Source organism: Pipistrellus kuhlii, unplaced genomic scaffold (assembly GCF_014108245.1).
Source record: "Pipistrellus kuhlii isolate mPipKuh1 unplaced genomic scaffold, mPipKuh1.p scaffold_m20_p_16, whole genome shotgun sequence".
Taxonomy (NCBI): Eukaryota; Metazoa; Chordata; class Mammalia; order Chiroptera; family Vespertilionidae; genus Pipistrellus; species Pipistrellus kuhlii.
In genome coordinates this window covers 19,827,056-19,840,463 of record NW_023425471.1, presented here as the reverse complement: position 1 = coordinate 19,840,463, position 13,408 = coordinate 19,827,056, and positions in this window count along the sequence as shown.

Sequence of the window (13,408 nt, the reverse complement as noted above, 5' to 3'; positions counted from 1 at the left end):
CAAAGACCTGCCACAGTACCCCAGTGACTAGTCCAGATCCACCAGATCAGAGCCACCACCGGGACCCTGCAGTATCTGACAGCTCTGAGTACACAGACCCACTCCTGTGTCCCCACCTGCATCACCCTGGACTATCAGACTGCTAACATGGGGAGAAAAAGAAACCACAAAATGCAAGTAAAGATCAACCACCAGAAAAGGAACTAAAAGAAATGAAGGTAAGTAATTTATCAAAAATAAATGAAAGTAATTTTTAAGGGTGCTCAAATAAATTAGTAATAACTACAAGCAACTTAAAGGAACTCTAAGGAACTAAATGAGAACTACAGCAACATGAAAGAAAAGATTGAAATGATGAATAAGAATCAATAAGAAATGAAGAATGACATAGCTGAAATAAAGAATACTCAGAAAGGATTCAACATTTGACTAGAAGAAGCTGAGGACCAAATCAGCAAATGACAAGGTAGAAAAACACATCCATTAAGAGCAGTAAATGGAAAAAGAAAAAAGAAAAAGAAGAGTGCAAGGGAGTTTTGGGACAACATGAAACATAATGACATCCTCATAATAGAGGTTACAGAGGAGAAGAACCTGAGCACAGAATAGTGATCCTGTTTGAAGAAATAATGACAGAAAACTTCCCTGATTTGGTAAAGTAAAAATTCATACAAGTCCAGAAAACATAGAGTCCCAATCAAGATAACCCTAAAAGACCCACACCAAGACACATCATAATTAAGATGGCAAATGTTAAAGACAAAGAATCTTAAAGGCAGCAAGGGAGAGACAGAATGTTACCTATAAGAGAGCTACCATTAGACCAGGGGTAGGGTACATTTTTTCTGCCAAGGGCCATTTGGATACTTATAACATTATTCACAAGTTATATCAACTTAAAAATTAGCCTGCGATATTTAAGCAAACATTTAATTAATTAACCCCTAATGCCTTGGCAGGGCCAAACCAAATGTTTTTGTGGGACTTATACAACCTATAGGCCAGGTGTTCCCCACCCCTGCATTAGACTGGCAATAGAAACTATCATTCAATATTGAAGGTGAAATTAGTAGCTCTGCAGACAAAAAACAAAACAAAAACAAAAAAGATAAAAGAGTTTATTAGTACCAAACCAGCACTGAATGAAGTGTTTTTGGGACTGTCACTAGAATAAGAAACAGAGAGAGAATGAGGAACACAGTTATAAAGAATGAAAATGGCAGCAAATTAGTACTTATCAATAATATCTTTAAATGAAAATGGCTTAAATGCTCCAATCAAAAGACATATGATAGCTGAATGAATAAGAAAGCAGGACCCATATATATACTACCTACAGGAGACATACCTCAAAACAAAAGACACACAGGATGAGAGTGAATGGATTAAAAAAAATTTCCATGGAAATGGAAATGAAAAAAAAAAAAGAAGAAAAGCTGGGGTAGCAATACTCATACCCCACAAAATAGACTTTAAAATGAATGCCTTAACAAAATAAAATTAAGGCCACTTCATAATGCTAAAGGGACCAATACAACAAGAAGTATAACCCTGGTAAACATATATGAACCCAATATATGAGCACGCAAATATATATAAAAGAAAATTCTGAAGTAATTAAAGGGAAAGATCCATAGCAATACAATCATAATGGGGGACATCAACACCCCAACAGCATCAATGGATAGATCTTCTAGATAAAAATTCAACACGGAAACAGTGCACCTAAATAAAATAAAATAAAACTAGATTAAAACTAGGTTGGTTTTTTTAAATAAATTTTTATTGTTCATATTATTACAAATGTTCCTTCCCCATCCGCCCCCACCTCCATTGCTCTCCTCCACCAGGTTCCCACCCCACCCTCTGCCCTTTCCTCACTCCTCATTGTCCTCATCCATAGGTGCACAGTTTATGTTCAGTCTCTTCCCACATTCCCCTCTCCCTTTTTCCCCAAGAATTGTCAGTTCACTCCCCTTCCATACCTCTGATTCCCTATTATATTTAACAGTTAATATTGTTCATCAGATTTTTTTTAATTTCCTTTGTTTTTAGATTCATTTGTTGATAGTTACATACTTGTTGTTCATAGTTTTTATCTTTATTTACTTTCTCTTCTGAAAGAACCCCCTTCAGCAATTCATATATTGTAATTCTGGTTTGGTGGTGATGAACTCCTTTAGCTTTTTTTTATTAGTGAAGTTCTTTATCTGGCCTTCGATTCTGAGTGATAGCTTTGCTGGATAGATTATCCTTGGCTCTAGGTTCTTACTATTCATCACCTTGAATATTTCTTGACATTCCTGTCTGGCCTACATGGTTTCTGTTGAGAAATCAGCTGACAATCTTATAGGTGCTCCTTTATAGGTAACTACCTGCTTTGCTCTTGCTGCTTTTAATATTCTCTCTTTATCTTTTGCTCTTGGAATTTTAATTATGATGTGTCTTGGTGTGGTCCTCTTTGGATTCCTTTTGTTTGGAGTTCTGTGCGCTTCCTGGACTTGTAAGTCTAATTCTTTCACCAGGTGGGGGAAGTTTTCTGTCACTATTTCTTTCAGTATGTTTTCGATATCTTGCTCTCTCTCATCTTCTGGGACCCCCATAATTCTGATTTTGGTTCACTTGAAGTTGTCCCAGAGGTTTCTTACATTATCTTCAATTTTCTGGATTCTCTTGCCTTCTAGCTTCTGTGGAGGAGTGTCTTCTGGCTCTTTATGTTCCAAATTTTGACTTGATTCTTGCAATCTTCCATTCTGTTTTTAGGATTCTGTATAATATTTTTTATTTCAGACAATGTATTCTTTATTTCTTGTTGATTCCTTATTAATTCTAGTTGATCCCTTTTCATATCCTCATAGGTCTTATCCATCTTTTCTAGGAAATTTTTTGAAAAACCTTATAAGCGTAGATTTGAACTCTATATCTAGTCACTTTTTGTCTTTCATTTCTTTCATTTGTGATCTATTTCGTCTGGGCATTTTCGCATCTTCCCTGATGGGGTGGGATTTCAGGGTGGAGCCTACAAGCTTGGCTTCCCCGCCCTATGCAGCTCCTGAGTCTCAGGGTCCTTCAGTACTCGTTGCAAGCGCCTCTGAGAGAAAGGTGCCCTCGATTTTCTCCTGCTACCAAACAGTCTAGGCTCTCTCCAATGAGCCCGGTATTGGGGATCAGTTCAGTTGGAAGTGTAGTTGGAGGTGGCGTTCAGAGCAGTCTGGAGCCCCTGTCTCCTTCCCGCCAGGGCAATCCCGCGGCACAGCCAACCGTCCCTTCTCTGCGCACAATGTGCGTGCCTCCGGGACCTCCTTTCGCCGCTCCCCCGGGGTTCTGCCTTACAGCCCAGCTCCCTCTGTTTGAGCCTGGATCCCCGGGGTCTGGTCTAGAACTGGGGTTCAGAGCAGTTGGAACTGGGGCCCAGCACAGTCGGAGCTTTTATCTCCTTCCAGCTAGGGAACGCCAGCCAGGCACTCAGCCTCCCTCCTCCCCGCGCGTGCCACGTGTCTCCATACCTTAGGCTTTTACACCTCCTTGGCTCTTCCTTCTGGTTTTCTCCTTGCTTCTCATTGTAGAATTTTCAGTCAGTCGACTTTCCTGTAGTTCTGGGTAATGTCCATTTTATATTTTAGTTGTATTTTATTGAAATTGTTGTGTGCGGCTGCGGCTAGGTGTTTACCTGTGCAGCCATCTTGGATTCTCTAAAACTAGGTTTTAATCAATATTTACAGAACATTTTAACCCAGAGCTATAAAATATACATTCATCTAAAGTGCACATGGGACATTTTCAAAGATAGACCACATGTTAGGACATTAACTAATTCTCTACAAATTCAAGAGAATTGAAATCATATCAATCAGGTCACAATGGCATAAAACTAAAGATTAACTACTACAATAAAAACACCCCAAAACATTTAAACAGATAGCAGGTTATTAAACAACTAGAGACCTGGTGCACAAATTAAATATATATATATATATATATATATATATATATATATAATTTATTTATTGATTTTTTACAGAGAAAAGAAGAGGGATAGAGAGCTAGAAACATCAATGAGAGAGAAACATCAACCAGTTGCCTCCTGCACACACCCCACTGGGGATGTGCTCGCAACCAATGTATATGCCCTTGACTGGTATCAAACCTGGGACCCTTCAGTCTGCAGACTGACACTCTATCCACTGAGTCAAACCAGTTTCGGCCTGGTGCACAATTTGTTCATGGGTGGGGTCCAGCCGGCTTGCCCCAGTGGGGCCGATTGGGCCAAGCCAGCGGGGCAAATGGAACATGGGGGGGCTTATTGGGGTCGTGCTGGCTGGAGGGAGGGGCTGCAGGAGGTTTGGGGGGCTTATTGGGGCCCTGATCAGTACTTTCTCCTGAATTTTGTTGTGAATCTAAAAATTCTCTGGGAAATAAAGTCTATTTTAAAGGGAAATAATGGCAGGAAAATAGGAATATAACTATATATTTCCGCTGGCAGTTTTTTATAACAGCACATATTATTGGCACAGAAACTCATCCAGTTGCCTTCCATTTGTCAAAGTAGACATAAGAAAGAAATTAAACGTTAATAAACAAGTACACTGCTGAATTGCATAGTATATTATTGTGGTGCAATGCTAAGCATTAGCAATAATTACCAGTGAAGGCATCCATTTAAGATTGATATTTTAAAACCTAATTTTTTCTACCATGTAATGTGGTAGATAAATTAGGCTAATAAAATGTTAGGGCATTGGAACTGACTGGCAGAAGCTTGATTATTATTCACTATGTTAACTGCCTACATATCCATTCATCAAACCTTAGATATATGTACATTTTAAACCAAAATATACTCAAATTTGTTAATTTAAAATCTTGGCTACACAATAAAAAACATACAATGACACAACATAGCTATGGAAATTTTATTTAAAAATCAAAGGAGTGAAGCACATATAATATTATCAATGAGTTTCTTTTAAATTTAATAATGCTTTAGCTAGTTGTTTAAAATTAAATTTATTGGGATGACCTTGTCTAATAGGGTCATATAGGTTTAAATTGTATATTACTATGATACACAATCTGTACATTGCATTGTGTACCCACCAACCAAAGTCAAATCATCATCTTCTTTCATCATATATTTGGCCCCTTTACCTTCTACCATCCCTCCATCCTCTTTCTTCTGGTATCCACCATACTGTTGTCTGTGTCTTTCTAAGATTCAGTTTTATATCCCACATATGAGTGAAATAACATTGTTTTAGCTTTTTCTGACTTACTTCTTTGTCTTAGAATAATATTCTCAAGGTCCATCCATGTTGTCACAAATGACAGTATTTCACCTTTTCTTATGGTTGAGTAGTATTCCATTGTGTTTATGTATCATATCCTCTCTATCCAGTGCTCTATCAGAGGACACTTGGGTTGTCTCTATGTCTTGGCCACCATGAATAATGCTTCAATGAACATAGGGATGCATATATCTTTGCAAATATGTGTTTTTGAGTTTTGGGGGTAGATACCCAGAAGAGGGATTGCTGAATCATATGGTAAGTCTACTTTTAGTTTTTTGAGGAAGTACCATACTGATTTCAATAGTGGCTGTGCAAGTTTACATTCCTATCAGAAGTAAATGAGGGTTCCTTTTCTCTAAAACCTCTCCAGGACTTGTTATTACCTGTCTTGTTGATAATAGCCATTCCAATTTTATTTTCTTCGAAGAAATGGCATATTACATCTCTTGCTTCAGTGAGTGCAGTCATGTGCTGGGACATCCTTAACCTCTATAAATGCCCCATTACCAAATATAGTCTTTGCTAGTGACATTGGTTTCCTAGAACATGGTCACTAATTTCTATAATATAGTCAGACAGACAAAATAACACTTTCAATATTATAATAAAGAATGCATTTCTATATTATGATAAAGAAAGGGATAATTGATTATCAGAGGAGTTTGATCAAGAAGATAACTAGATATTTTTCAGTAAAAATGATGCGATGGCAAGGGATAGATGTACTTGAAAGAAGACGGTAAAAAGAGCAGCTAAGCATGAAATGTCATAGACATTTGAGTGGCCAATTCTGAGGGTGGCTTGTAGGAAATGACAATAGTGGGTAGAGGTAGAAGAGTGTAATGAGGGTATGAATGGTGATGGAAGGAAATTTCACTTGAGGTGATGAACACACAATACAATATACAGATATAGTATAAAATTGTACACCTGAAGCAAAAATGACAACAACAAAATACATGAATTAGTTGCATAGATAGGACAAAATGATATTGAGAGATCCCATGTAAATTCTGCCCAAACACATTCACAGCCTTCCCCATTATGAACACCTCATACCACACACTGGTAAATTTTGAGTTGAATAAATTAGATTTTGCTTTATCAAAGGCAGAAACTAAGTGGGATGTATTGATCACAGGGAAAATCTGATTTTAACTTTATTTTACAAAGAGTCTGTAGAATACATTAAAAATTGGATACTGGAATTATCAGGGGGAACACTTTGTAAAGTATATGATTGTCTAATCACTATGCTGTACACCTGAAACTAATACAAAATAATATGAAATGTAAACTATAATTGAAAAAGTAAAAATATTAAAAAAAATGTCTAGGGAGTATATTACTAATTGAAGACAGACACTAGAATCAGGCTATATTGGCTAATGAGCTCTGATAATTTATCTCTACTGCTCTCTGATTGTCCTTCTGTGATTCTGACAAGGGATACCTAGGAGTCAATATTTGATTACTAGTGTTAGAAAGAGCAAGAGTGATGTGAGAAGCAATCATGAAAACAAAGGTGAAAATATTGCACTTGAGGGAAGGAATAGGAAGAAGGAAAAGGGGGACATGGGAAAATTGTTAAAATTAATTTGGTTGTAATGGAGAGTCTTAATGGTTTTGGTGATGGTCACACTTGAAAGAAAGCAAATTTTAATTTACTTGCAGAGCAAATTGGTGGCAAATTTTTAACTAGAAACTCTTTTTCCAAGAAATGTGGAATGTTGGGGAGGTAAAGTGTTAATTTATTGCCACAGTGACTTCTAGAATGTAGGGGTAGCTTCTGTGTATTTGCTGAAGTAATGTCATACAGCACATACTATATTTTTATTAAGCAATCCATTTGTATGTTAGTCCATGTAAATATTTATTACCTTCTCAAAATGTCTGTTGCACTTAAATTACTTTCTTCAAAAATGTTTACACAGCTGTAACTACTTTATCAGTATCAATATTTTTTCATAGAAAAATTTAGGTTTGCACTAAAGGCTTCCCCCTCCCCCCAGAAAGAAAACCCAGTTATTTTTTCTTATCTCACTAAGTAATATATTTGAAACAAATTCTTCTACTATGTAATCTTAGGCATTACAATACAGTCATTATATAGTAGTTCTCAATTCCAGCTGCACATTAAAATGCCCTGGAGAACTTAAAATAATAACACACCCAGGCCCCACTCCAGAACAATTAAATATGGGGAGGACATGTTTGAAAAGTTGCCCAGGATTTTCTACTATGCATCCATGGAAGGTTGTTTCTGGAATCAGATAACCAGGCCAGGAATCTGGACCCTAACACTGTTCAGCTGCATGGTTGTGGGGTGGTTACTTAAAAACTCCTTAAGCCTCTATTTTCACATTTGTAATACAGAGATACTGAGCATTAATGAAAATGAAGTGAGGTAATTACAGAATATATAAAGTGCTTAATATATGACCTAATATTACTATTACAATAGACTCTCTCTGTAGGTGTATTTTCATAATCCTCACCCAATGACATTTTTCCATTGATTATTAGAGAGTGGAAGGGAAGGATAAAGACAGAGAGAGAGAGAAGTATTGATGTGAGAGAAACACATTGATTGGTTGTCTCTCACATGTGCCCTGACCAGGACCAGGGATCAAGCTTGCAACCGAGATACCTGCCCTTGACCAGAATTGAACCCAGGACCCTTCAGTCCACAGGCCGATGCTCTATCCACTGAGCCAAACCATCTATGACTTGACTCTTATTACAGCTTAAATTCCATTTTATAATTAAAATAAGCTACAGTCTAGTCACCACAGAGCTGCTTTATCCACAGGTTCACTCCCCACGGTTTAACTGTGGTCAACTGTGATCTGAAAATAAATGGAAAATTCCAGAAATGAACAATTCATAAATTTTAAATTTCATGCCCTTCGGAGTAGCATGATGCAATCTGTCCATTCACCTCTGTCTCACCAAGAGTGTGAATCATCCCTTTGTCCAGCATCTCCACGAAATATATGCTCCAGCCCATTAGTCTCTTAGTCGTAGTCTGTTACCAGTGATAACTGAAAAAAACCATTGAAACCTGTAAAGAATTTTTGTGAGTTTATTTGAGCCAAACTGTAGACATATGCCGGGAAGCAGACCTCAAAAGATTGAGATAATGTTCTGGAGAATGCAAGGTTACATCTATATTTATACATTGCAATCAAAGGAAAGGGACATAGGTGTGTTACATGAAATTCATTGGTGATAGATTAGGGAGGTGGCATCAGAGCTGTTAGGCATCAGAGCAAAGCAGGGAAACCTCTGGGATAGGGTAAAAGGTGAAATGATGGACATGTGCTTATCCATGGATATAGGATACTTTAATGTAATTAACAGTTGACAATTAACTTGATCACAATAACAATGAGGGAATGTCTCCAGGCCATTTGTTGTGCCCTGAGGGGTCGGGGTAAAAAGGAAGTTACAAGTTACCCAGACATCTCACAGATATGTTATCTTACAGGCAAAAAGGAAAATGGGCTCAGTAAAGAAGATCTAAGTTGATCTTTGTCAGGTGAAATATCGGTCTAGGACATGACTACCCACTATAATCTGTTTGTAGTTAGATATTTAATTTTCAAACCATCTTTTGTAGTTATTTTAGGTCTCTGAGTTTGCAAGACTGGCATTGCAGGCCTCCCCTGAGCTTGTCAGGTTAGTATGTGGCTCTTTTTGGTTCACACCAGATTGACTGCCACAGTACTGAAGTGCTTTTGTTCAAGTCACCCTTATTTTATGTAATACTGGCCCCAAAACACAAGAGTAGTGATGCTGGCAATTTGGATATACCAAAAGGAAACTGTACAGTGCTTTCTTTAGGTGAAAATGTGAAAGTTCTTAACTTAATAAAGAAAGAAATCATATCCTGAGGTTGCTAAGGTAAGAGTGAATCTTATATCCTTGAAATTGCTGCATTTATAAATTAAACTTTATCATAGTTATGTATGTACATGAAAAATGTAGCATACAGTATATACAGTTTGGTACCCCCTGAGGCATACATTGAGGGGCCTGGAATATATGGCGGGGGTGGAGGGCTCCTTTATTCCCTGTAACTAAGTCCCCAGCTGAATTTTGTAGCTATCACATGAGTGTTTGTAAACATTCCAATCTGACCTTTTCTACTGATTTGCTAGACATAGTACTTTCTTGTTACTGTGATGAAAGTACAAAAAGAAATATCAACCACAGGAAGTTAAATTCATTTCTCCCCTGCTGAAATAAAATTTAAAAAAAAGTGCAGAATTCTACTTTGGGGCTTGAAGCTATTGTCCTTGCACTCTAAATGATAGTCATCTCAGTCTTGCATAAACTAATGGGATCCTGGTGTGCTCTAACAACATTCAAACTGAAGAGCACTGAGTAGTTTCATACTTTTTCAAGAATTGCAAACTCTTTTAATCTCAGACCATGTACCAGACCCTCTGTATGAGAGTACTTACATTTTATTGCTTTTTGAAAAAACATGACCAAAAGTTACTCTAAACTCAACCACTCTTTAAAGTAAAACTTCATTTTATTAACTAATTGGGCATGCACTGACATCTATAACATCATGTTTTAAGATGTCATGCAGCCGGGACCGGTTTGGCTCTGCCGGGACTGGTTTGGCTCAATGGATAGAGCATCGGCTTGGGGACTGACGGGTCCCAGGTTCGATTCCGGTCAAGGACATGTACCTTGGTTGTGGGCATATCCCCAGTAGGGGGTGTGCAAGAGGCAGCTGATCGATGACTCTCTCTCATTGATGTTTCTAACTCTCTACCTCTCTCCCTTCCTCTCTGTATAAAATCAATAAAAATATTAAAAAAAAGATGTCATGCAAATTATTTGTCAGACTCTTTGATGTCCATAACACAATACTGGACCTAAACAGTGTCTCGGGTTTCTGATGCCCCTGAGGTATCTGCAGCCCAGAGATAAGGATCTATTTTCAAAGATTATGGAAACTTGTTGGTAACTTTACCATTGCAAGCCTGTTAACATTGATCAGAGATGTTTTTGATGGATTTCACTGATCTCTTATTGGAAAGGAATGACACAGGTAATACAAAGTTTGCCTATTTTCCTATCACTGGAATTATAACCAGTGGGAATATTCTAAAAAATCATCTATCTTTGAAAAATTAAATGAGATAAGGCTACCTTCTACTAAAATTGGTACATCATAGTTCCTGGTTAATTTTATATTTTAATTCTTTCTGAACCATTCCAGTAAGGTTAGGAGTTCCCACATAATCATATCTTCTGCCACCATATTCCTACTGAAAGTGATATATTGAAATGCATATGAAAATAATAAATGGAAAATATTATGTTATTGGGTATATTCCTACTGAAAGTTATGCCAGACCATCTTCTGGTTTCATTTAAAAGATGCTGTAGATATTTCATTATATATAACCTAGTTGATCTCCAGTATCTGTTCTTAGACATCAATATTTAACCTTCAAGCTACAAATTTACGGTCAGCATATATTCTTCTTTAACATTGCTCCAGCCAATGAGAATACAGATTACTTGGTGGGGTTTCAGGCATTTGACTACATGGTTGGGAAATTATACATATATCCTCAGGTGAGGAATATAGTATATTTATCACCTGAGGATATTTTTCCATTGATTTTTAGAGAGAGGGAAAGACAGAGAGAAATATCCATGTGAGAAAAACACATTGATTGGCTGCCTCCTGAACAAGCCCTGACCAGGGATGGGGATGAGCCTGCAACCAAGGAATAAGCCCTTAATTGGAATCAAACCTGGGACCCTTTGGTCACAGGCCCGTGCTCTATCCACTCAGCCAAACTGACTATGAGGGGGGATATATTTTAATAAGGATTTATATCAGAGGGGGTTCCATAATGACACAGGACTGATGATCTCCTTTAATAACGTTAAGGCCAGCTCTGATTTTAGCCTGTATCACTATCCTATCTAATAAAAAGTAATATGCAAATTAACCATCACTCTGCTACACCCACAAGTCATGCCCACAAGCCAATCAAGAGTGAATATGCAAACAAACCCAACCAAGATGGCTACGGCCACAGAGAGAAGGAGGGAGGCTTGGGCTTCCCCAGCAATGGAGGAAGCCAAGCTTTCCTCCTGTCCTTGCTGGCCTAAGCCTCCACTCAAGGCTACGAAGTTTCAATGATAGAAGATAAACAAATCCAAACAGAAATGGCTGCTGCAATGGAGCAAGCAAAAGGCTTGGCTCCGCTCCAGGCTATAAAGTTTCAATTGTAGAAGATAAATAATTCCAATACCAGGGTCTTTGATTGGGCCACTGTGGGGCATGGCTGGCCCCTTGCCCAGGTGACCCCACACTTTAAGGAACCCAGGCCTGTAGGAGAGAGCAGTTGGGGTGGACCAGGCCTATAGGGGAGGGCAGTTAGGGGTGACTAGGCCTGGAGGGGAGGGCAATTAGGGGCAAACAAGCTGGCAGGGGAGCAGTTAGGCATCAGTCAGGCTGTCAAGGGAGTGGTTATGGGGTGATCAGGATGGCAGGCAGAAGTGGTTAGGGGCAATCATGAAGGCAGGCAGGTGAGCAGTTGGGAGCCAGCAGTCCTGTATTGTGAGAGGGATGTCCCAGATTGGAGAAGGTGCAGGCTGGGGTGAGGAACAACCTCCCTCCCCTTTTCATGAATTTCGTGCACTGGGCCTTTAGTCTGTTTATAAAAATCTTCTCAACAGAAAAGTTTGGTATTAGGTATTTGAAACACAACTATAACTTCTTTTTTATGCTCATTTAAGAATCCTAAAATCTAAGAGACAAATGGAAATAACTTATAAATATTACCCAGTTTAAAATGGCTGCCTTAAAATAAAGTGCATTAAAATTTTAAGGAATAGTTTAATGGAAATGAGCTTACTGTGTTCATATGAGTTTATGCCATCTCAGTGGGAGTTTTTGTTTTTGGTTACCAGCAGGATGCAGCTGTTGATTCACATAATATATTTAATGGCTTTTGACTGCACAAAAATTCTCTGAGCTTAACCATTAAATATGTATGGGTGCAAGCAGAAGAAAAGCTATTGCATCATATAGTTTACAAGTAATTTTTAGATTAAGCTTTATTAGGTATTTTAAAACTAATCATGTTACTAGAACGATCTACCATGTATCACAATGTCTACTCTTTGGGCCTTAAGACAGTGCTATTTAGTTCTCATATATCTTTCTCAGTACTTAAAATTTAAATTTTGTTTTTGTATCTCTTTACATATATTGTTGTAAAGGCAAAAGAAGTTTATAAATTAAAATATACATTGAGTGGCCATTATGATCTCTAAATGCATAATAATCTGGCCATTTAGTGTGTATATATATACCAGTATATATAAGGCCATTCAGTATATATATATGCACTTGGCCTCTAAATATATATATATATATATATATATTTAGAGGCCAAGTGGATGAATTTGTGCATGAGTGGCGTCCTGCCAGTCTGTCCAGTCTGTCCAGAGGGAGGGGACATGGACGGTTGGTTGAACTCCTGGTCTGGGGACAATTTGCATATTAGCTTTTTATTATATAAGATATACACTGAGTGGCCAGATTATTATGAGTTCAGAGATCATAATAATCTGGCCACTCAGTGTATACACACACACATATATTTATGATTTTTCCCAAATATAAATATTTCTAGGGATTGGTAGTTTTTATTTTTTGTCACAATTCATTTCTAGAAACTACATTTTGAAAAATTTAGACAATAGATTATAGTATTTTTCTCTAGAAACATTATCTTGAAAAGAAAATATATATTGATAGATATCAATCAAATGCAATATTTTTAAATACTTAAAATAAGCTCTAAGAGAAATAATCAGATTTCTCAAATACATCATAAAAATTTCAGTTTTTTCTTATTTTACCAGGTTATTGGGTATCCAGCAAATGAAATTATTTATGTGAAAATAGCATATAAATTTAAGTTATTTCTAAGTGGGTATAATTTTCTATACTTGATGACTATCTCCACATTTCTTATGTAACCTGAAAAAGAATTCTCTGCCCTTACTCTGCTGTCATGCAAATCAATGGAAGACATTCATATATGTAACATGCTTTCATAGATTTAAGT